General features: G+C 40.9%; 1 long non-coding RNA gene across 1 annotated transcript; it reads right to left on the bottom strand.

Annotated features, from left to right (window-relative positions):
* Positions 1 to 8,756: 8,756 nt before the first annotated feature.
* On the bottom strand, positions 8,757 to 13,652 carry LOC116354458 (uncharacterized). Its single transcript, XR_004203782.1, has 3 exons — positions 13,601 to 13,652; positions 9,169 to 9,365; positions 8,757 to 8,942 (listed from the first exon to the last, which is right to left on the bottom strand). It is a non-coding gene; the product is annotated as an uncharacterized LOC116354458 (long non-coding RNA).
* Positions 13,653 to 22,936: the final 9,284 nt, after the last annotated feature.

Raw genomic sequence — 22,936 nt, 5'->3', positions numbered from 1 at the left:
GAATACAAATATTCCAAAGCAGGTATCCTGTATGCAACAAGGCACTAAAGTAATAATACAAAAATAAAATGTGGCAAAGCAATTCACTTTTTGTCCTGAATACTAATTGTTATGTGTGGGGCAAATCCAAAACAACACACTACTGAGTACCACTCTCCATATTTTCAAGCATAATGGTGGCTGCATCATGTTATGGGTATGCTTGTAATTGTTAAGGAATAGGGAGTTATTCAAGATTTTTTTTAATCGGACTGGAACTAAGCACGGGCAAAATCCTAGAGGACGACCTGGTTCAGTCGACTTTCCACCAGATACTGGGAGATGAATTCACCTTTCATCAACACAATAATCTAAAACACAAGGCCAAATCTACAGTGGAGTTGCTTACCAAAGAGACAGTTAATGTTCCTGAGCCGCCAAGTTACAGTTTTGACTTAAATATACTTGGAAATGTATGGCAAGGCCTAAAAATGGTTGTCTAGCAATAATCAATAACTAATTGGACAGAGCTCAAATAATTTTCTAAAGAATAATGGGCAAATGTTGCACAATCCAGGTGTGGAAAGCTTTTACAGACTTACCCAGAAAGACTCAAAGCAGTAATCGCTGCCAAAGGTGCTTCTACAAGGTATTTACTCAGGGGTGTGAATGCTTATGTAAATGAGGCTATAACACAGCAAAGTGTGAAATAAGTCAAGGGGTATGAATACTTTTTGAATGCACTGTAAATCATGTAACCATTACTTCATAAAAGAGAAAGTAATTACAAGTTTTCAAATCGTCTGCCAACAATTCACTCTGAATCCTATACATATTCAGTGCCAGAATAGAAGTTGTAGTTTAGCAAAAGTGTAAAGGTGTTCACATATAAAACATACATATTAACCATAATCTTCATAGTTTCAATGCTTTTGCTTGCATGATCAATGTTGGATTTTGATCCTTATTTATAAGAACATTTTACCTTGTAATATTTGTTTGTATTTCTATGTTTTTTACTGTGAGCAAATATATGTTTGTTTTAAATCAAAGCTTGTCCATGTATATATTCCATTATACAGTAAAGGTTATTACTTACCTACAGCAAACACTTCAGTGCCAGCCTCCGTTTTCTGTAATTTCTCAAAATATCAATTGAGGAAGGTCTTGGTTAATAACAATAAACAATCACAATATCTAGCTTATATCTACTTTAAAATCTCATTATATGTCTAGTTATGTTAGCCATTTCAAGCTTACAAGTGAACTGTTCATATGCATACTGTCATGCCAATGCATTTCTAGTTGCTATTTATATTACAATAGGGCTGGTTTGACGCCACAAGTTGTTTGTCTTTCAGGTGATGTAATATTTTCGCAGGCACAAAAGACAATAAGATAAAGATGATGAAAAAAGGGAGGGACAATGGATGGGACAATGGACGGGCAGAGGAATGCATGTGAGTTGTATTTTGGTTAATAATGCATTCATTTTTTCCCCAGTGACTGACGTGGTATGGAAAACTGGTTATGTGTTCTGACAAAATGTTTGGGGAGAGACAAAAGATTGTCTGAAATAAGGGAGGGGAAAAAGAAGGCCAGGTCTATCTGTTTGAGAGTAAAATAGCAGTGTTGTTATCCCCAATTACTTATTGTATTGAAAATTGGTCAGGTGACAATATACATTTTCTATAGCCAGAAACTTGCTTCATTGCAATTAATCGACTTAACTTTTGAGCCATTTATTTTATTTAGTCACAGGCCTAAAGTAAGCAATCAGCTTTTTTCTATTTAACAGTCCACCACTCACACACCTGCTACTTCACATATCTTTTTACGTATCATATCTGTTTCTTTTGAAGGTAGATTCAGTTTATGAATCTCTAACAAAAAAGATGTCGAGATACAATGTGATCAGCCGGTAACTATGATTGAGGGTCACAATGACCCCACATCGTGAGCCCAAAAATGGAGTAAATCATATTGGATTCCTGATTTCTGGTTTTATGGGGAGTTGGGCTTCATGAATGAATTAATACAAATAATATATGTGTATGGTAATTTTTTCCAGATGCTCAAATAATTTAACAATGATTACTTACACTGAAGAATGTTGACATCTAACCGTTCGTGTGTGCCTGCTGAAAAGCAAGGGGGAAAATGCATTAAAAAAAACAAAAGGAATTTCTGAACTTCAATTTTTTTGGTGTGCGACATACCCTTTCTTTTTTGGACTTCACAGTTAATATATTTGGAGAAATTAATATAAATCTGTATCTTGTGGCTGAATTATTTATTTATTTACAGTATTTCAGTATTTCAGCAGTTTACCACTCAGAACTTGTCAACAGTCTCATAAGCAGTACAATTGTCACGTTCTGACCTTAGTTCCTTTGTTTTGTCTGTGTTTTAGTATGGTCAGGGCGTGAGTTGGGGTGGGCAGTTTATGTTTGTTTTTCTATGTGGGTTTTTGAGTTCGGCCTAGTATGGTTCTCAATCAGAGGCAGCTGTCAATTGTTGTCCCTGATTTAGAATCATACTTAGGTAGCCTGGGTTTCACTTTTGGTTTGTGGGTGTTTGTTTCTGTGTGAGTGTTTTGGGCCACACGGTACTGTTTCGTTTTGTTCACATCATTTATTGTTTTGTTCGAGTGTTCAGTTTGTTTATTAAAAAAGACATGAACACTTAACACGCTGCACCTTGGTCCTCACCTTCTTCCACCGACGACAACCCTTAAAACAATGACCAATTTCTTTGCTGTAAATCAAAGGAAATGGAGAGTTGGACTGAGGAGTAGAAACAGGAAGGTGCTGAGGTTCTGTGCTCTGATGCTCACGCTGCTGCTCTTTGGACCAACTTTAGGCTCAGGAGTTGGTTTCTCTTGAACAGAAAGTTCCACTTGACGAAGAATGTCCTCTGTTGGTATGTTAATGTTAAACATTAACTAAACATGTCTAATTGTTACTGTCTCACGACTTCTTGACTAATAAGGACTGTTGCCCTGGATATATTTGTGTGCTTTTCAGTTATACTTGCTAGGTGTAAACACAACAGAGGTTTTAGAGAGTATGTTTATCTTCAAAGGTGTGATTTTCACAGAGACAGTGCTGGGACAGTGCAGCTCAACAATGTGAAAAGCCACTTATAGATTTTACAACTTTAGCCTGGCCAAAATTGGTTTCAGAATCTAATACAAATATAGAATATATACAGGATATACAGGATATTTCCTAAAACTTAACCAGTCAGGTGCATTTATAACCTTTATTTAAACTATTGTACTATCACAATTGTGCAGATGCATGCCTTTACACCTCTGTGAAGTGGATTATATTCATAAAACGTCCATCCTGCTTATACGACGGATACTTGCCGTAAACTTAACTAACACATGTACTGGTAGAAGTGTATTCAGTTTAGAGAAAATCTATTGTCATCTTGCAGAGAGCAAAATCCCCAGTCAGAACGTGTTGGCAAGTAGTCTCGGTTGTCAGTGTTTTGACCAGTATTTTTTGGCACACATCCCAACTAACAATTTGCATTGACCCAATCATAACAACTTATATTTATCAGATGTGAATTGTACAACTTACTCTTGCACTTAACATTCTTTGAACTGTGATTTCATGTTTCTGATTATTTATTGTTGTCTTGGGTGTTGCTGTCCACCAATAACTCCACTGTTCTCTGACAAGTCACACCCTAAACATGGTTGATTAAACACTGGTCTGGTTTGTCATTCGATGACACATCAGAAGATGGCATGTTTTTAAAAAGAGTTGTATTACTCTCTGACGTCTCCCTGACGTCCCATATGACATTTAAAGGTGTTTGAGTTTCTTGTAGAATCTGTTCTATTGAACATACCTCTACATCCATAACAAGGAACATCCTCCTTGTTTTATGTTTGAATGCCATGGTATGACATGGTAAATGGTATTAGTGCTTAGTTTATATTGTCATTTAGTAGATGCTTTTATCGAAAGCAACATACAGTAGAGCATGCATACATTTTTGTGTGGCTGATTCCTGAGGGAACCAAACACACAACCCTGGCATTGCAAGCGCTGCACTCTACATAATGGTACATAATAGCCCTTTGAAAACTTTGAATGCTGGTTTTCATCAATTCAGACATGCAAGACTTTATTTTCAAAGTATTTGGACCGAGTCTATACGGTGAGCTCAAAAGTATTGGGACAGTGAACATTTTGTTGTTTTGGCTCTGTGCTCCAGCACTTTGGATTTCAAATGATACAATGACTATCAGGTTAGTGCAGATTGTCACCTTTAATTTGAGGGTATTATCACCCATATCATTTGAACCGTTTAGAAATTACAACATTTTTGTACAATTAATTAATTTTGTAACACTTCCTTTTAAGGGGCCCTCATTACAGTGTAATTACACTGTAACAAGTATTGTAGTTGACTGTAACAACACATAGTTACAATGTAAGAACATTTGACTGGTTGTAATTGCGGTCTGTCATTTTTCGTCTTCTCTGCTGCATCCGATTCATTCACAACTGTGGCGAAGCTTGGGATCCCTTGTGCATGCACTGGGTGTCTGAGAGATTATAGCCTATGTTCAAATTTTTGATGTTTCTGGAAGTGTTATGGCTCTCATATGGCTCATTGACAAAGGATACAGTGCTGTTCTCTTTCACGGCCTATTCTGCAAATACATACACAACACAATTGCAAACTCACCTCACAATTTCCATCAAAGTTGAACAACACTTTGGTTAGAATTGTAATAATTTTAGAAACGTTAAATGTACATGTATATTATACATTTGATACATTACTACATTTATAGCATGGTTACAGAGGAGTGCTCATCTTATGACTCCTTCTGATCGTGGACTTCGGGAAAAGGCAGAGGGAGTACCCCCCTATCCAAATCAATGGGAGCGCAGTCGAGAAGGTGGAAAGCTTCAATTTCCTCGGCATACACATTTTTATTTTATTTATTCCACCTTTATTTAACCAGGTAGGCAAGTTGAGAACAAGTTCTCATTTACAACTGCGACATGGCCGAGATAAAGCAAAGCAGTTTGACACATACAATAACACAGAGTTACACATTAAATAAACAAACATACAGTCAATAATACAGTAGAAAAAACAAAAGTATATATACAGTGACTGCAAATGAGGTAAGATAAGAGAGGTAAGGCAATAAATAGGCCATGGTAGCGAAGTATATAGCAATTAAACACTGGAATGGTAGATGTGCAGAAGATTCATGTGCAAGTAGAGATACTGGGGTGCAAAGAAGCAAGACAAATAAATAAATACAGTATGGTGATGAGGTAGTTGTATGGGCTGTTTACAGACGGGCTATGTACAGGTGCAGTGAACTGTGAGCTGCTCTGACAGCTGGTGCTTAAAGCTAGTGAGGGAGATATGAATCTCCAGCTTCAGTGATTTTTGCAGTTTGTTCCAGTCATTGTTAGCTGAGAACTGAAAGGAGAGGCGGCCAAAGGAGGAATTGGCTTTGGGGGTGACCAGTGAGATATACCTGCTGGAGCTCGTGCTACGGGTGGGTGATGCTATGGTGACCAGAGAGCTGAGATAAGGCGGGGTTTTACCTAGTAGAGACTTGTAGATGATCGGGAGCCAGTGGGTTTGGCGACGAGTATGAAGCGAGGGCCAGCCAACGAGAGCATACAGGTCGCAGTGGTGGGTAGTATATGGGGCTTTGTTGACAAAACGGATGGCACTGTGATAGACTGCATCGAATTTGTTGAGTAGAGTGTTGGAGGCTATTTTATAGATGACATCGCCGAAGTCGAGGATCGGTAGGATGGTCAATTTTACGAGGGTATGTTTGGCAGTGTCACGCCCTAATAGGTCAGAGCGTGACTAGGGGGTGTTCTAGTCTTGAATTTCTATGTTGGTGTGAGTATGATTCCCAATTGGAGGCTGCTGATGATCATATTTAGTGTGGTCCTTTTCCCACCTGCATTTGTGGGATATTGTTTCGTTATGGTTTAGTGCTATGTGTGCTACGCACTTCACGTTTGTTTATTCTTTGTTGTTTTTTGAAGGTTCACTTTAATAAATATGTGGATCTCTACTCACACTGCGCCTTGGTCCGCCCATTATGTATACGACAAACGTGACAGGCAGCATGAGTGAAGGATGCTTTGTTGCGAATTAGGAATCCGATTCTAGATTTAATTTTGGATTGGAGATGCTAATGTGAGTCTGGAAGGAGAGTTTACAGTCTAGCTAGACACTTAGGTATTTGTAGTTGTCCACATATTCAGAACAAATCAGAACCGTCCAGAGTAGTGATGCTGGACGGGCGTACAGGTGCAGGCAGTGATCGGTTGAAAAGCATGCATTTAGTTTTTCTTGCATTTAAGAGCAGTTGGAGGCCACGGAAGGAGAGTTGTATGGCATTGAAGCTCGTCTGGAGGTTAGTTAACAGTAATTATTTTGTATTTATTTCACCTTTATTTAACCAGGTAGGCTAGTTGAGAACAAGTTCTCATTTGCAACTGCAACCTGGCCAAGATAAAGCATAGCAGTGTGAACAGACAACACAGAGTTACACATGGAGTAAACAATTAACAAGTCAATAACACTATATACATTGTGTGCAAAAGGCATGAGGAGGTAGGCGAATAATTACAATTTTGCAGATTAACACTGGCGTGATAAATTATCAGATGGTCATGTACAGGTAGAGATATTGGTGTGCAAAAGAGCAGAAAAGTAGATAAATAAAAACAGTATGGGGATGAGGTAGGTAAAAAAAAGGGGTGGGCTATTTACCGATAGACTATGTACAGCTGCAGCGATCGGTTAGCTGCTCAGATAGCAGATGTTTGAAGTTGGTGAGGGAGTCTCCAACTTCAGCGATTTTTGCAATTTGTTCCAGTCACAGGCAGCAGAGAACTGGAAAGAAAGGCGGCCAAATGAGGTGTTGGCTTTAGGGATGATCAGTGAGATACACCTGCTGGAGCGCGTGCTACGGGTGGGTGTTGCCATCGTGATCAGTGAACTGAGATAAGGCGGAACTTTACCTAGCATGGACTTGTAGATGACCTGGAGCCAGTGGGTCTGGCGACGAATATGTAGCGAGGGCCAGCCGACTAGAGCATACAGGTCGCAGTGGTGGGTGGTATAAGGTGCTTTAGTGACAAAACGGATGGCACTGTGATAAACTGCATCCAGTTTGCTGAGTAGAGTGTTGGAAGCAATTTTGTAGATGACATCGCCGAAGTCGAGGATCGGTAGGATAGTCAGTTTTACTAGGGTAAGTTTGGCGGCGTGAGTGAAGGAGGCTTTGTTGCGGAATAGAAAGCCGACTCTAGATTTGATTTTCGATTGGAGATGTTTGATATGAGTCTGGAAGGAGAGTTTACAGTCTAGCCAGACACCTAGGTACTTCAAGGTCGGAACCATCCAGGGTGGTGATGCTAGTCAGGCGTGCGGGTGCAGGCAGCGAACGGTTGAAAAGCATGCATTTGGTTTTACTTGCGTTTAAGAGCAGTTGGAGGCCACGGAAGGAGTGTTGTATGGCATTGAAGCTCGTTTGGAGGTTAGATAGCACAGTGTCCAAGGACAGGCCGGAAGTATATAGAATGGTGTCGTCTGCGTAGAGGTGGATCAGGGAATCGCCCGCAGCAAGAGCAACATCATTGATATATACAGAGAAAAGAGTCGGCCCGAGAATTGAACCCTGTGGCACCCCCATAGAGACTGCCAGAGGACCGGACAGCATGCCCTCCGATTTGACACACTGAACTCTGTCTGCAAAGTAGTTGGTGAAGCAGGCAAGGCAGTCATTAGAAAAACTGAGGCTACTGAGTCTGCCGTGTCCAAAGAAGGGCCAGAAGTATACAGAATGGTGTTGTCTGCGTAAAGCCGGATCAGAGAATCACCAGCAGCAAGAGCGTTATCATTGATATATCACTGACAAGTTGAAATGGTAAGCATTCACAAAGCCCTGACCTCAATCCTATAGAAAATTTGTGGGCAGAACTGAAAAAGCGTGTGCGAGCAAAGCCTACAAACCTGCCTACAAACCTAAGCCTACAAACCTGACTGTTACAACAGATTTGTCAGGAGGAAGGGGCCAAAAGTATTGGGTGAAACGTTTGACCCAAGTTAAACCATTTAAAGGCAAAGCTACCAAATACTAATTGAGGGTATGTAAACTTCTGACTCACTGGGAAAGCTAAAATAAACAATTCTCTCTACTATTATTCTGACATTTCACATTCTAAAGTAGTGATCCTAACTGACCTAAGACAAGGAATTTTTACTAGGATTAAATGTCAGGAATTGTGAAAAACTGAGTTTAAATGTATGTAAACCTCCGACTTCAACTGTATGTGGCCAATAAAATTTGATTTGACCACAGCACATAGGCTACACGTGTACATTAACATATAATTTGGGAGCACGTACCTGCAAATACATAAACAACACTGTGAAAACTTCAGAACAACTGAAAACCTACCAAGCAATCTGAGTAACATGAAATAACAGTTTCTCTTCACGAGGTGACTTGCCTCATTAGCAAAGAAAGTACAAGGCTAGTTAGCTACAGTAGCCTTTAGCATAACGCAACATACACATTTTGCAAATGTCCATACAATTGTAAATACATGACACAACTCTGTAACACTATCATATAACATGTCAACATCGATAGTGATTATAAAACATAATAGTTTTCAACTTAACATACATTAGATATAATTGTAAAAGTGAAAACACTTATCAGGTATGAAGGTAAGACTCAGATGCAGACGTCGAATTAAAAATTGTTTAATAATCCAACAAAGGAAGGGAATAGACAGGTGAAGGCAGGCAGAGGTCAGTAAACCAGAGGTGGGGCAACTGTACCGGACGGGAGGCAGGCTCGGGGTTAGGGGCAGGCAGAGTGGCCAAGCAGGCGGTCTCAGAGTCAGGGCAGGCAAGGGTCAAAACCAGGAGGGCTAGAAAAAGAGAGATTGGGAAAAGCAGGAGCTGAGACAGAAACGCTGGTTGACTTGACAAACAAGACAAACTGGCAACAGAGAAAAATGAAAAAGTAGGTATAAATACACAGGGGATAATGGGAAGATGGGTGACATCTGGAGGGGGGTGGAGTCAATCACAAAGACAGGTGAAACAGATCAGGGTGTGACATACCCCCACTAGGGGCGTCACCTGGCGTCCTACCGGGGTGCCGGCGGTGGAAGTCGGTCGATGAGGGCTGGGTCCAGGTTGTCTCTAGCCGGGACCCCGCACCTCTCCTCCGGGCCATAACCCTCCCAGTCAACCAGATACTGGAAACCGCTGCCCTGTGGTCAAACACTCAGGAAGCATCTCACTGTGTACGCCGGATGGTCATCGATGACACGGGAGGAGGGGTGGGCCTGGAAACAGAAGACAAAGGACTGTGAGAAACGGTTTTAACTCTAGACCAGGGTCTTGTCCTTTTTCTGCATGAAGAAGAAACCTGTGCCAGAGGGAGAGGAAGAGGGACGGATAGCTCCTGTAGCTAGGGAGTCCCCAATGCAGGTCTCCATAGCCTTGGTCTCTGGTCCCGACAGATAGTACAGACATCCCCGGGGTGGCATGGTGCTAGAGGGAAGGTCCATCCCGCAGTCATAGGGGTGGTGCGGCGGATAGGAAGTGGCCCAGGACTTGCTGAACGCCTCCCGGAGGTCTGGAGCGACTTCCGAGCCCACAGGAAGATGTCCCGGGGCAGGTTGCGCCGACCTAGCTCTACCCAGTTGCATAGGCTCGGGAAACAGTGCGTCTTGGACGAGGTTAAGGACAAGTTTGCTGCTCAGGAGTTACCTACGGGTCTTGACTCCCTCATCGCTTTGACCATCTGCATCGATGGGCGATTGCGGGAACGACAGATGGAGAGGAAATTCGATTTCGCTCGCAAGTCCAGGGATTCCACCTCGCCTCCGAGTCATCCCGGAAGTGCCTGTTGGGGTTCATTCCTTGTTCCTTGTCAATCATAGGCTCATTGGTGAAATCAGCAATTAGACAATATCTTTATGTAAATCAATCAAGCCTTTATTAATTACCTCAACAAATAAAATTAGATGATTAACGCTGAATCACCTTTGCCAACTAGTATTTGGTTAATTGTCGCTGAATTACCTATACAAATAAGATTTAAAAAAACAATCATTCACTTCTTTCATCCTATATTGACATCATGCATTTCACCAATAGCACGTTATGTATTTTCTCCAGTCTACAATACGACAATGTCATATTCAAAGCGTATGTATATATTTTAGAGTGAGTGACGTGCCACTTACTTGTTAGAGGGAAACCACACCAGTGAATGCCAATGAATTACAGACTTAGATTAAACAGGTGTCTGCTTACCTTGTTTAATTTGGAGCTCTGGCACCAAACAAACAGAGGTTTTTTGGATATAAAAATCATCTTTATGGAACAAACTGAACATTTGTTGTGTAACTGGGAGTCTCGTAAGTGAAAACATCCGAAGATCATCAAAGGTAAACGATTAATTTGATTGCTTTTCTGATTTTCATGACCGAGATACCTGATGCTAAGTGTACTTAATGTTTTATCGTGCGATCGATAAACTTACAAACTCTTGGATTGCTTTCGCTGTAAAGCATAATTTCAAAATCTGACATGACAGGTGGATTAACAAAAGGATAAACTGTGTTTTCCTATATTCCACTTGTGATTTCATGAATATAAATATTTGTAGTAATATTTATTGTATGTAGCGCTATGCTAGTCAGCGGTTGTTGTTGACACTTATCCCGATAGGGGGATTGCAGCCATAACAGGTTAAATATAACTCTGACTTGTGTGATAAGTTTGTCTCTCCTCATTTGCTAGTAAATAAATTAACCACCACACTATCTTGGAGCGATCCGAGGAGATGGATGAGGGCTGGAGCTTGAAAATGAAGGCACACTGAGCTAAAAACGCCCGACAGGTGCTCGGCTCTCCATGAACCTCTCAGTGAAAATGCAGAGCGTTAAATTCAAATAAATTACTATAAAAAACAAACTTTCATGAACCACACATGTAAGATACCAAATTAAAGCTACACTTGTTGTGAATCCAGCCAACATGTCAGATTTTAAAAAGGCTTTTCGGCGAAAACAAACAATGCTATTATCTGAGGATAGCACCTCCGTAAACAAAGAGAGAAAAGCATATTTCAACCCTGCAGGCGCGACACATAACGCAGAAATAAAAATCTAATTCATGCCTTACCTTTGACGAGCTTCTTTTGTTGGCACTCCAATATGTCCCATAAACATCACAAATGGTCCTTTTGTTTGATTAATTCAGTCGATATATATCCAAAATGTCCATTATTTGGTGCGTTTGATCCAGAAAAACACCGGTTCCAACTTGCGCAACGTGACTAAAAATATCTTACCGTTACCTGTAAACTTTGCCAGAACATTACAAACTACTTTTGTAATATAACTTTAGGTATTTGTCAACGTAAATAATCAATAAAATTGAAGACGGGATGATCTGTGTTCAATACAGGAGGAAAACAAACTGTAGCTAGCTTACTGGTCACGCGCCTCTATCTAACAGTACACTTGCAACTGGGTACAGGACTTCCTGACGGGCCACTCCTAGGTGGTGAGGGTAGGTAACAACATCTCCACCCCGCTAATCCTCAACACTGGGGCCCCACAAGGTTGCGTTTTGAGCCCTCTCCTGTACTCCCTGTCACCCACGACTGCGTGGCCATGCATGCCTCTAACTCAATCATCAAGCTTGATTACCAACAACGATAAGACGGCCTACAGGGAGGAGGTGAGGGCTCTCGGAGTGTGGTGTCAGGAAAATAACCTCCCACTCAATGTCAACAAAACAAAGGAGACGATAGGGGACTTCAGGAAACAGCAGAGGGAGTATCCCCCTATCTACATCGACGGGACAGTAGTGGAGAGGGTAGTAAGTTAAGTTCACCTGCACAATCGAGAGCATCCTGTAGGGCTGTATCACTGCCTGGTACGGCAACTGCTCCGCCCACAACCGTAAAGCTCTCCAGAGGGTAGGGAGGTCTGCACAACACATCACCGGGGGCAAACTACCTGCCCCCCAGGACACCTACACCACCCGATGTCACAGGAAGGCCATCAAGATCATCAAGGACAACAACCACCCGAGCCATTGCCTCTTCACCCCGCTATCATCCAGAAGGCGAGGTCAGTACAGGTGCATACAGGTGCATCAAAGCAGGGACCGAGACTGAAAAACAGCTTCTATCTCAAGGCCATCAGACTGTTAAACAACCACCACTAACATTGAGTGGCTGCTGCCAACATACTGACTTAACTCCAGCCACTTTAATAATGGAAATTGATGTAAAAACTGTATCACCAGCCACTTTAAACAATGCCACTTAATATAATGTTTACATACCCTACATTACCCATCTCATATGTATATGTCTATACTGTACTCTATATCATCTACTGGATCTTTATGTAATACATGTATCCCTAGCCACTTTAAACTATGCCACTTTGTTTACATACCCTACATTACTCATCTCATATGTATATACTGTACTCGATACCATCTACTGCGTCTTGCCTATGCCATTCTGTACCATCACTCATTCATATATCTTTAGGTACATATTCTTTATCCCTTTACACTTGTGTGTATAAGGTAGTCGTTTTGGAATTGTTAGGTTAGATTACTCATTGGTTATTACTGCATTGTCGGAACTAGAAGCTCAAGCATTTCGCTACACTCGCATTAACATCTGCTAACCATGTGTATGTGACAAATAACATTTGATTTGATTTGACACTTGAAGTGACCCTTGTTCTGAACTACTTCTTCATTACACAAAGGAAAAACCTCAACCAATTTCTAAAGACTGTTGGCATCCAGTGCAATCAGTAGGAACTGCAAGAAGGTCCCGTAGAAATCTGGATTCCCAATGAAAAACATTGAAAAGAGAGTGACCTCAAACAGACCAAAAATCGGAATAGTTTGTTCTCAGAGTTTTGCCTGCTAAATAAGTTCTGTTATACTCACAGACATGATTCAAACAGTTTTAGAAGCTTCAGACTGTTTTCCATCCAAATATAGTAATAATATGCATATCTTATCTTCTGGGGATGAGTAGCAGGCAGTTGAATTTGGGCATGTGTTTCATCCGGATGTGAAAATACTGTCCCCTGTCACCAATAAGTTAAAGAGTTCTGGGGAGGTAAACAGGGTGGAGTGGTCGGTGGGTGGCGCTGCTAACCACTGAGTTACTGAGAGGCGGTGTGGTTACCACCATGGCAGGCTGCCCCCCAGAAAACCAGTGTAATTGCAAAGTCCGGTCATGGCGCTCAGCCAACGTTTGGACCCCCTCCATAAGACCACGAAGCAATTCCCCGTGCCTAACAATGGAGGCTCCTTGGGAGGAGATGGCGTTGCGCAGTTGGCCCGGGTCAGCTGGGCCAGTCATGGCCCGTTTGTACGATCAGGTAGGAAGGTAAGACCCAAATGCGGACAACGTCAAATTAACAATGGTTTAATAATAATAATAATAATAATAATAATACAACATGGCCAGGCAATAGACAGGTCAAGGCAGGCAGGGGTCAGTAAACCAGAGGTGGGGCAATGGTACCGGACGGCAGGCAGACTCAGGGTCTGGGTAGGCAGAGGTCAATAATCCAGAGGTGCGGCAAAGGTCGGCAGGCAGGGTCAGGGGTAGGCAGAGAGGTTAGGCAGGAGTCAGGACAGGCAAGGATCTAAACCAGGAGGGTGAGGAAAAAGAGAGACTGGGAAAATCAGGAGCTGAGGCAAAAACACTGGTTGACATGACAAACAGGACAAACTGGCAACAGACAAACAAGGGAACACATGTATAAATACACAGGGGATAATGAGGAAGATGGGCGACACCTGGAGGGGTTGGAGACAATCGCAAAGACAGGTGAAACAGATCAGGGTGTGACAACACTGGGTGCAATATGGATCAAGATACATACCTCCATCAAAGTTTAACAACTATTTGGTTGGATGCTGCGTGAACATGTATGACCATGTGTGACCATGTGACCAAGTTTGTGACCAAGTTTGAGGTCACTTCATTTTTGAAATAACAGAACATTAAAATAACATCAAATTGATCAGAAATACAGTGGAGACATGTTAATGTTGTATATGACTATTGTAGCTGGAAACGGCTGTTTTTTAATGGAATATCTACATAGGCATACAAAGGCCCATTATCAGCAACCATCACTCCTGTGTTCCAATGGAACGTTGTGTTAGCCTTTTACATTATAAACTTGGATTTGCTAATTGATCATTAGAAAACCCTTTTCCCATCATGTTAGCACAGCTGAAAACTGTTGGTCTGATTAAAGAAGCAAAAAAACTGGCCTTCTTTACCCTAGTTGAGTATCTGGAGCATCAGCATTTGTGGGTTCGATTACAGGCTCAAAATGGCTAGAAACAAATAACTTTCTTCTGAAACTCATCAGTCTATTCTTGTTCTGAGAAATGAAGGCGATTCCATGTGAAAAATTGCCAAGAAACTGAAGATCTCATATAACGCTGTGTACTACTCCCTACACAGAACAAACTGAGTGGGAGGCCCAGGTTCACAAATGAGCGAGAGGACAAGTACATTAGTGTCTCTAGTTTGAGAAACAGACGCCTCACAAGTCCTCAACTGTCAGCTTCACTAAATAGTACCCGCAAACAAATCAGAAACTTCTAAAGCCTTGACATAATTTTCTGAACATTTCCAAGCTGTTTAAATGCACAATCAACTTAGTGTATGTAAACTTCTGACCCACTGGAATTGTGATACAGTGAATTATAAGTTAAATAATCTGTCTGTAAACAATTGTTGGAAAAATAACTTGTGTCATGCACCAAATGACTTGTGTCATGCCAAAACTGTAGCTGGTTAACAGGAAATTTGTGGAGTGGTTGAAAAACGACTTTTAATGACTCCAACCTAACTGTATGTAAACCTCCGACTTCAACTGTATTTATACAGTACTTGTCAAACGTTTGGAGACACCTACTCATTCAAAGTTGTTTCTTTATTTGTACCATTTTATACATTGTATAATAATAGTGAAGTCATCAAAACTTAGAAATAACATATATAGAATCATATAGTAACCAAAAAAGTGTTAAATAAGTCAAAATATATGTTATATTTGAGATACCTTAAAGTAACCACCCTTTGCCTTGATGACAGTTTCGCACATTCTTGGCATTCTCTCAGCCAGCGTCATGAGGAAGTCACCTGGAATGCATTTCAATTAACAGGTGTGCCTTGTTAAAAGTTCATTTGTGGAATTGCATTCCTTCCTAATGCGTTTGAGCCAGTCAGTTAAGTTGTGACAAGGAAGGAGTGGTATACAGAAGATAGCCCTATTCGGTAAAAGACCAAGTCCATATTATGGCAAGAACAGCTCAACTAAGCAAAGAGAAATGACAGTCCATTTTTATTTAAAAACATGAAGGTCAGTCAATGAGGAAAATATCAAGAACTTTTACATTTTCTTCAACTGCAGTCGCACTAGCACTATAATGAAACTGGCTCTCATGAGGACCACCACATGAAAGGAAGACCCAGAGTTACCTCTGCTGCAGAGGATGTTCATTAGAGTTACCAGCCTCAGAAATTGCAGCCCAAATAAATGCTTCACATCGTTCAAGTAACAGATACATCACAACTTCAACTGTTCAGAGGAGACTGTGTTTATCAAAACTTCACGGGCGAAACCACTACTAAAGGACACCAATAAGAAGAAGAGTCTAGCTTGGGCCATGAAAGACGAGCAATGGACATTAGACCGGTGAAAATCTGTCCTTTGGTCTGATGTGTCCAAATTTGAGATATTTGGTTTCAACTGCCGGGTCTTTGTGAGACGCAGAATAGATGAACAGATTATCTCCAGTGTGGGGGTGCTTTGGTGGTGAAAGGGTCTGTGATTTATTTATAATTCAAGGCAAACTTAACCCGCATTGCTACCACATCATTCTGCAGGGGTGTTGTGTTCATGGGAAACACTGTTTCGTCACTGCACTTTCTCCATCAATAGTTCCAACATGCCCATCGTCTCATCTGGCTGCTGCTGTGCATGTTGAACCAAGGTGGGAGTTACGGAAGTATATGGAATGTGATACTGTTGACTTTGAGTAGGAGCAGGAGCAAAAGAGGAGTGGGAGGCATGACGTTTTTCATTGTTAAATTGGTTGTGTGACACTGGGACATTGTCGTGCAGAGCAGTGACATGGCTCTTTGTTTGTTTAACGCCGCTTTGTTTCATTAAGGCTCTCTGCTCCCTCTGGTGCTCGTCTATCCTCACCTGAACGTCTCTGGAGCACCACTCATGAAGTGCTTTGCAGCTGAACCTGTAGGAGAGCTTAGGATCAGGGCAATCTTTCACAACAATGCGGGACACTTGCTGACATAAGTTTTCCATCCTCCCACCCGGTCTGCGTAAACCCTCATCAGCTAAATCCGCTGCTTTGTTGAGCCTGATCCAGTAGACTACCGGATCCTCCCTTAGTTTGGGCTTCGTTGAGTAGAAATCTTCAATTGGGTGACATCATGAAGTGTCACTAAAATAGGAGGATATTATAGATTAGATTTGAGTTCTGTTTCACATCCAATGACTCGTCACTCCTCAAGCCTATCTTCACTACATCCCTAGCTTTTCCCATAAACCTGCTAATGATCTCTTCTGCTTGATCAGGCACCTCACATCTTTGGTTTTTCAAATAGTCTGTTGTCAGATCAACCCACTCTTATACTGTGTACTTGTCAGAGCTGTCACCTCTGAACACTCTGGGTTCTCTCTCGGACTTGACGTGGAATGTCACATGTGGAACTGGTGGAACTTCATGTCTTACTGAATCGGTTGCTGACGTTTCTCTTTGTGGTGTACTGTGGTGTACTGTGGAACTCAGCACTCGCATCTATGTCTGACGTCTGCTGACGTCAATCTGGCTACTATGGAGTCACCTATCTGCACTCTAAACTGCCAATAAGGTGTAGTATGGCATCTGTATCGCTACTGGGTGTGGACGTGTGTAAACCTCCTCTCAAAAACAGAGCCTTAGGGAAAAAAACATGGCTCTGACCTCACCCCGCACTCCGAACACTATCAGCTAGTGACTGATATAGCCCCACGCCACGATTTTATCACTCACATACATTTTATCACCAATTTTTAAGACTACTCAATTATCTAGGGCCTGTTAACTCTCAAATTTTTAGACTTAAATAGACTACATCCTAATATCTCTCTCCGATTATTTGATTTCAGAACCATGGACATCTACCGAAAGAAAACATCACTGACTGCAATGCATCTCCACAGCAGAGGAAAGAGGCCATTCTAGGCGGGCCAAGAAATGAAGAAATGCTGAAACTGATGCTCAGCAATCAAATTCGATTTGTAAATAAACTAAATTCGTTAAGGCTTAGAAAGCTTATTTTACACTTGTCCAGTGAAACGAGGCCCGCCATGCATTTATGAAAGCACTTGTTTCCAAAACTCAAATAGAATATTAAATGACGTTAAATAAAAGTTGTATTAGTAAAAACTTTGTTTCCTACTGTAGGCAGCTGGCTGCATAGTGATTGCAATATTGCAACTCTCCGATGCAGGGGTTAAAGTAAAATGGATTTTTGCCGTGTAAGGGATCTTCTACGTGTGCACCACAATTTTCTATGGGCTTAATCACCAATTACATATAGAATTGGAGCCTATTTCTTTCTATTCAAAAACGTGGTAAGCCTACCTGTTTGACAAACGCAATTATGCTATCTATAGATGTCGGTATAACAAAATCCTCCAATACTGTCGCATGCACTCTTTCAATACCTCCGTGTCTGTGAAGGGCTTGGTGTGTTTGGGCTCAAATTGAGTGAGGGTATCCCTATACCGAGACGGTTGAAACTAATGTGCGCTAACATGCGCTAATGTGACTAGAATGACAGGGTTAAAAGGATACATATTGTTAGCGTTATATTTTGATAGAAATGCATAAAAAGTATGCAGATTATATAAAGCGTTGTATAACAATGATTAACTCCATGATGCCGTGTGTTAGGAACAAACTTTAAAATTCCCTTGAAAGACTCTGATACATATGGGGATGTATTCATTCCTCTCTCTGACATTCTGAAGCTGAGCTGCAGCCTATAATATTCAAGGAGAATTGCTATTGCTATTGCTTTTCACTTTCTGAAAAGAGAAGATGTTTGTTTAATCCCAGGCAGTTTTTAGGGAAGCACTTCTCTTGTGTGGGTTATGCAATGGAGGAGTAGCCAGCAGTTGAAGCTGACATTTTTCTGCTTCGGTAGAGTGTCTGTCCAGGTGGAAAGGTAACTTTTGATATTGCCATGCTTAGATTAAATAAGGATGTCTAAGATTGAATTATTTGCAAAGAACTGTTGCAAACAAGACACCGGTTAGACATTGGAGAAATATGGTAAGAATGCCTATTTCTCTGTGCATTCTTCCCTGAAACTTTTATTTAATTATCCACCTTTCTTTGGAGACTTTTTCAGCCCACAATTTTCTTTTGATAGTAAGATGTTTTTCTCCAATCAATGCACACAGAAATATAAAAGACAATTTAATGGAGACATTGGTGATTTTATCAATGTAATCAGATTTAAAATATTAGGCAATGTTACTGACATTCAACTGATTATATAGCATACTAACCAGATGTGTTAACATTTGTTTAATTTGTAGCATAGTCATATGGATTGGGCTGCTATTATGTTCAGATTTTTAGCTGAGAATATTTTTTGTCCTATGCCAACCCTATTGCCGACCGACCCCTGCTGGACACGGGGATAGGGGGTGGCTTGTTTTTTTGTCTTGCCTAGGGTGGCAGAACGTCAGGGCCGGCCCATCAAGATATCATTATGTGTTAGACAGTTGGCCCTCGGAGACAGGTCCTACTACTAATGCTTCCTGTCCATGTATTTTTGTTGGATTTTCAGGCTAAGTAGTCTGCAGTTGATTACCCTTACATATTGGTAAAGGGTAACTCTATAGTAGTGGACCTCAAGTAATAGTCCTAGCTACAGCATGTTGCACACTAGGTGATTCACATGATTTCATTATGTCTCATTGCTTTGTCTTGTGCCATCTTTGACCATTCATATTCAATCAGCAGGACCCTTCTTCATCACAACACAACTATTTTAAATCGCCTTACTAAACTATATCCTATTCTACAGCATATGCTCGCAGCCCTCAGACAAGGCAGTTTCCCTCCACATTACCATTTTCTCAAGCTGTCTTCTTACTGATTTTACATGGCTTTCTTCTAATGGCGTGTGCAAAACTCCTATCACTTTTATTCCTTCATATGACATAGGTTTTTCTGATCTGGTCTTTTCACCCTAATCACTATAGCCTCACTCTTAAGCGTGCTAAATCATGGCATTCTAAATCATGTTACTTATACACAATACTCTATGCCAGGTATTCCCAAACGCATTGCCATCGGGGGTATGCCAAATAAAAATGTGATTCACATAAAAATATATATTATTCACATTTTCAAACAGTCCATTTATATTTTCCAACTGGGCTATACATTTGGGTGAGTTTTTTTCCCTCATCCGAGTAATGTCACGACTCCTACCGAAGGTGGCTCCCCTTCCCGTTCGGGTGGCGATCGTTTATTGGTTACACCTGTTATGTATTGTGGTGATTAGTTGTGAGGGATTGTTTGTGTGACATTTGTGCAGGTTTGAGACGAGCGTGTTTTTTCCTGTTCGTGGGTTTTTCTGGACTGTTTTAGTCCACATGTTTGAGGCATTTGTTTTTGTGAGCGCCCAGTGTTTCGTGGGGTGGCCTATGTTCGCCGTGTGTGCATTAAAGAGCACTACCTTGAACTCTCTGTTTCCTGCGCCTGAATTCGCACCCACTACACCCAGATCGTTACAAGTAGCCTTGTTTCACTGGCAAAAATCTAGTGTTCAGTGAAATAACAACACAATGTCAAATACAGGTAGCCTAGATAAATAATTAACATCCGATCACATTAACCGTTGCACTCTCGTGGGAATTACACCGTATGTAGCCAAACGTAGCTGCTGCTCATGTTGGTATCTGTACTGATGGCGCAAAAGCCATGACAGGGATGCATAGTGGAGTGGTAACCCCACATGCAAGCAGTTGCTCCCGACGCCACTTGGGTACACTGCAGCATCCACCGAGAGGCTCTTGCTGCCAAGGGAAAGATGTTTTGGACACTACAGTAAAAATGGTTAACTTTGTTAAAGCAAGGCCACTGAACTCTCGTGTATTTTCTGCAATATGCAATGATATGGGCATGTAACACTTTTACAACCTACAGAAGTGCGCTGGTTATCAAGGGGCAAAGTATTGACACTTTTTTTTTTAAATTGAAAGACGAGCTTAAAGTTTTCTTTACTAACCATAGTGTTCACTTGTCTGACCGCTTGCATGATGATGAGTTTCTCACACGACTGGCCTATCTGGGTCATGTTTTTTCTCGCCTGAATGATCTGAATCTAGGATTACAGGGACTCTCCGCAACTATATTCAATGTGCGGGACAAAATTGAGGCTATGATGTTTGTGGAAAATGATTTAAGACTGAGACTCTCTCCAATACAACCCAACATTGCAGACTTATGTGCATCCTTTCAAGCACACCTTTCTGGTGAGTTATTCATAATTTTCGATTAACAAATACGTTTTATACAGTATGTAAAATGGTTAAATAAAGAGCAAAAGTATTGATTATTATTATATTATTATTTGTGCCCTGGTCCCATAAGAGCTCTTTGTCACTTCCCACGAGCTGGGTTGTGACACTCATTCTTATGTTTAATAAATCTATCGTATAGTGTGTGTGGCAGAATTACAATGATGGCAAAAAAACAACATTTGAGAGTGCGCTGAACATGGTGCTAGAGAGGGTACGCAGCTGGAGGTTGAATGTTTGAAGAGGGTACGCAGCTGGAGGTTGAATGTTTGAAGAGGTACGGGACTATAAAAAGTATGTTAATACAGTGCTTTTAAAAAGTATTCATACCCCTTGACTTACAGCATTTCATTTTTTTTGTGTTACAGCCTGAATATATATATTTTTTAATTAACCCATCTGCACAAAATACCACAAAATGACAAAGTGAAAACATTTTTTTTGAACTTTGGCAAATTTATTGAAAATGAAATAGTCAATACATATTAGAATCACTTATGGCAGCAATTCTTGCTGTAAGATCTTTGCACACCTGGATGGTACAATATTTGTGAGTTATTCTTGTTTTAATTCTTCAAGCTCTGTCAAGGTGGATGTTGATCAATGCTAGACAGCCATTTTCAAGTCTTGCCATAGATTTTCAAGCCGATTTAAGTCAAAACTGTCACTCTGGAACATTCAATGTCATCTTGATAAGCAACTCCAGTGTATATTTGGTCTTGTAATTTAGTTTTTTGTTGTGCTGAAAGGTGTATTTGTCTCCCATTTTGCCCGTGCTTAGCTCTTGTCCTTTTTGATGACAAGCATACCCATAACATGATGCAGCCACAACCATGCTTGAAAATATGAATAGCGGTTCTTAGTCATGTGTGGTGTTGGAATTGCCCCAAACATAACACTTTGTATTCAGGACATTAAGTTAATTTCTTTGCCACATTTTTTGTAGTTTTACTTTAGTGCCTTATTGCAACCAGGATGCATATTGTCACCATTGGCCTCATGGTGAAATCTCGTGAGTTTCCTTCCTCTCCGGCAACTGAGTTAGGAAGGATGCATGTCATTTTAGTGACTGGGTGTATTGATACACCATACAAAGTGTACTTAATAACTTCATCATGCTCAAAGGGATATTCAATGTCTGCTTTTTTATTTTATTTCTACCCATTTACCAATACTAAGTGCCCTTCCTTGCGAGGCGTTGGAAAACCTCCCTGGTCTTTGTGGTTGAATATATGTTTTAAATTCACTGCTCGACTGAGGGACCTTAGAGAAAATTGTATGTGTGGGGAACAGAGATGAAGTAATCTTTCAAAAATAATGTTAGTCATGTCATTCATACAGTCAATCATATATCTCAAATACCGGAGCCCGTGAGATCAAAGATACTTTTATTACAACATAATAAATTCTGAGCTGGTTTATGAAATCAACTATTTTCCAGTCTTGGCACATACCTCTTATACATTTTTCCTCCTTACGTCACACTCATAGTAACTCCCCTTATTGACTCATCCCCTCTGGTATTTAACCACCATCGTCTTATTGCCTTGCACTCATTTTTGTTTGGTTTCATATTAGGGCATGGAAACTGTAGGGCCTCAGCAATAGTTAAAAAAAGACAGACATGTTCTCGCCTTAAGACAGGTGCATGCATGTGGGGCCATAGCAACAGTCCTTGGCACTCTGGAAAAGACGCAAGAGGTGTAACCATAGCAAAAGTACATAGTAGGCCATAACACAGTTACAGGAATAACCAGTCATGTCCAACCCCAGACAGGTGCATGTCTAATGACACATATAAAGTGCAACCATCTTCCTAGCTCTTCTGCAATTAATAATTAACACATCGTCTGGAAATATTTCAATAGTCACGATTATTGTGCACATAGTGAGTCCATGCAATTTATTATGTGACTTGTTAAGCAAATACTTATTGACTCAAGACGTTTAATTGACTCAGCTTTTCATTTTTTATTAATTTGTAAACATTCCTAAAAAAAACTCATTCCACTTCGACATAATTGGCTATTGTGTGTTGGCCATTAACACAAAATCAGTTACATAATTACTATGTTTTTATTCAGGTTCTAACACAGCAAAATGTGGAAGATAATAAAGGGGTATGAACACGTTGTGAAGGGACTGTATATCAGTTCACTGGTCACAATGGCAACACCCAGCCGTAGCACGCGCTCCAGCTGGTGTATCTCACTGATCAACCCTAAAGC

Source organism: Oncorhynchus kisutch, linkage group LG17 (genome assembly GCF_002021735.2).
Source record: "Oncorhynchus kisutch isolate 150728-3 linkage group LG17, Okis_V2, whole genome shotgun sequence".
Classification (NCBI taxonomy): domain Eukaryota; kingdom Metazoa; phylum Chordata; class Actinopteri; order Salmoniformes; family Salmonidae; genus Oncorhynchus; species Oncorhynchus kisutch.
Note: the sequence above shows the minus strand (reverse complement) of the source record. Positions and strands in the feature narration are given on the sequence as shown.